Source organism: Pinus tabuliformis, chromosome 8 (genome assembly GCF_031772625.1).
Source record: "Pinus tabuliformis cultivar Carrire ecotype Pingquan chromosome 8, CPIR1, whole genome shotgun sequence".
NCBI classification, from domain to species: domain Eukaryota; kingdom Viridiplantae; phylum Streptophyta; class Pinopsida; order Pinales; family Pinaceae; genus Pinus; species Pinus tabuliformis.
Window position 1 is genome coordinate 160,610,629 of NC_142294.1, and position 3,243 is coordinate 160,613,871.

Consider the following 3,243-nt stretch of genomic DNA (forward strand, 5'->3'; position numbering starts at 1 on the left):
CCACCTATATACTTTAGTAAGGTTTCAGGTGAGTCTAAAGAAATGCCTAGAATCAAAGCTCTTTTTCTAAATTCTTGTTTGTAGCTTTGTACACTTTGCCCTTTTAATTGTCAAAGAGTTTTCCAACTCATCATAGCTTGCTGCATATAAGCTAGTGGATAGAATTGTTTTTTAATTGCAGAAACAAATTCACTCCAGACAGAAAGAATTTTACCATGCTTCTTCAAGTCAGCTTGTGTTCTGCCTTCCCACCATACCAAGGCAGTTCCTCCAAGGCGTAGGCTGGCTAATTGGATTTTACTTATGTCTGAATCAATGCTTTGCACCCTGCAATACACATCAATCTGTCTAATCTAGTTATCTAGCTTCTATGCATTTAAGTCTCCATCATATATTGGCAAATCAAATTTAACATCTAATTTAATCAAATATGTCTTCTTTTCTGTTTTTTTAGGGCTATCAAGAGGTGTGGATAAAGGAACCTTTTTTCCTTTCCCTTTGCCTTCAGAATGGCCATCTATAAGAGATTCTTCTATTCCTTTGTCTTGTTTGGAAGTTGAAGAATCTTCACTTCGATCTTTCTTAAATTCTCTATACATTTCTTCTACCATGGCTCTCATGGTCATGAAATTGTCCATGAACTGCGAGTTTGATTCCAAGGGAATTTCTTATGTCATTTTCCTCTTAGGATAGACTCTACCAATTTTTGGGTTAGTTTCTGTTAGACTCCGTCTCATGTCAGAGATTGATTCTTCTTCAAAACCCTGTTTTGAAGAAGAAATCATTTAATGTATTTATTTAAATTATGTAATTTATGCTCCAGCTCTTCAAAAGAGAGCAGTTTCCTCAGCTCTTATCTCTGCAAAAGCACAAACACAATTCAAAACATCATCAGCAATCAGAGGCATTACAGTAGTATCTCATTCTGCACTGAAATAAGATTTGGGAAAAGGTCCAAGATGAAAACTGCAGAGGATTCAAGACTTTGCCTTGCATTACATCTTTCAAACAGTTTAGATGCTGGAACCCTTTTATTTCTCACACAAGAAGGCAGTCCCACAAGCAACAAATCGAACTATTCTCTTCAGTTCCCAGACAAAAGTTACAAGACAGCAGGATCAAAGTTTAACAACTTTAAAATTCAGGGTTCTGCAAGCCTTCTGCAAGTAAGCAATGGTTGGCACTTGCATGAATATATCCTTAAAGTTGACAGTTACAAATTTACTACAATTTATGCTGTATCCTATAAAGGAGAGCTTGATGGAGATAAGGTTTTAAAAATCTTGAAGGAAAACAAGTTTGCACCTTCTAGTTCAACAGAGGCAAATGAGCATTTAGAAAAGCAGAATGCTGTATCTACTGGGTTTGAATCTTCTTTTCCAATAGAAAGCAGTGAGAAGTTATCATATCATGGATCCCTTGGACACGTTACTCTAACCTCTTCAAATCACAACCAGAATGTTTCTCAGTCAGGTTCATGGGACTTTAGCGGTAATGACATCTCCTGGGATATGACATCCACAGGACAAATAATGCTGAGTACAAACTTAGTCTGGCGACTGAAAATGGGACCTGATTGTTCAAATGTTGAAATTGGTCCTACCTTCCTGAGATATGATCTATATGTGGAAAAAATAGAACAGTTACAAGCTCGCAGCCTATTACAGTGATCTGAATACATTTCTCTGTGGATTACATATCGCTTTGTCTAAATAATTCAGTGGTTAGATTCATAACTTGTGGCTCGTATATACTCTCATAGGCTCGCTCTTTGTTACACTCTATGTGGCCCATATGTATTCCCTTGCACTATTTATGTGGATCGTATTTCCGAAAGAAATGGATTCACCACGAAACCTTGGCCCAAAATCCTGAAATGTGCTGGCCCGAATTCCTATAGTTTTCCTAGCAAAATTGTGGGCTGTTTAGACTTACGCGTGAAGGTAATGGCTAGTTTGTAAGATCGTCTCGGTGAAACCAAAATATTCATTCCGACAAAGGCTTCAAATTTGCCGTTGATGGAATTGTGAGCTCTGCACACCACAAATGGAGCAGAACATGGAGAAGCCAAAGAAAATGGGACGCCAGTGCGACATATGTGCACAAAAGAGAGCTGCTCTGAGAAGACCCAAGACTCAACAACAGGTATGCAGGGAATGCTTTTATTTTGCCTTTGAAGAAGAGATTCACAAGGTTATTATCGAGAACCACCTTTTCAGACCAGGAGAACGTGTTGCTATTGGAGCTTCTGGTGGTAAAGACTCCACTGTTCTAGCACATGTCTTGACAGAGTTGAATAAACGACACAATTATGGTCTAGATCTGTTCTTGCTATCAATAGATGAAGGCATCACTAAATGACATAATTATGTACATTTTGTGGAGTTTTTCGTCGCCAGGCTTTAGATAGAGGGGCTGCAATGGTAAGAGCAGATAAAATTGCAACTGGTCACAATGCAGATGATATAGGAGAGACTGTACTATTAAATATTCTTTGTGGAGATATTGCCAGGCTAAGTAGATGCACATTGATAACAACAGGGGAGTATGGATCTATTCCAAGATGCAAAGCCTTTTAAATATACATATGAAAAGGAGATCGTCATGTATGCATATTTCAAGAAGCTTGATTACTTCTCTACCGAATGCATTTATTCACCAAATGCATATCGAGGCTTTGCTCATGATTTTATTAAAGATTTAGAACAAATCAGACCAAGAACAATCCTTGACATAATTAGATCAGGTGAGAATTTTCGCGTTTCTTCTTCAGCAAAAATGCCAGAACAAGGTGTATGTGAGCGCTGTGGTTATATTTCCAGCCAGAAATGGTGCAAAGCATGTGTTTTAATAGATGGTTTGAACTGAGGCCTTCCAAAACGTGGAATTAATCGAACTAGGGGATGCCATGCTTTAAAAATTGTATGCCTGCTACAGATGGAGTAGCGCCCCTCCTCTGCACAGCTCTATAACAAGAAAGTCACTTTCAATGTAGACAGATGATGAGTTTCACATCATGGGGAACCTGAGACAGACAGGATTCCGTTCCATGATTTCCGCCAGCGATTGATCCTTTGGAGATTTTGTGGGCGATGTGGCTCTTAGAAGGCGGATTATGGGCTTTTGTTGATGCCACCATATTGCATGTGATTGGGTGTGTTGGAATTCGATGGTGGCCTATTATAACTCTGGCTTGGTCATCTTTGGTGTCGATTTCTAATTCTGGATATGGTTGTTCATCAG

At 38.8% G+C, this 3,243-nt stretch overlaps 1 pseudogene; it reads left to right on the plus strand.

The window, feature by feature from the left end:
- The first annotated feature begins 2,011 nt into the window (after positions 1–2,011).
- LOC149234633 (cytoplasmic tRNA 2-thiolation protein 1 pseudogene) lies at positions 2,012–2,946 on the plus strand (annotated as a pseudogene).
- The last annotated feature ends 297 nt before the right edge of the window (positions 2,947–3,243 follow it).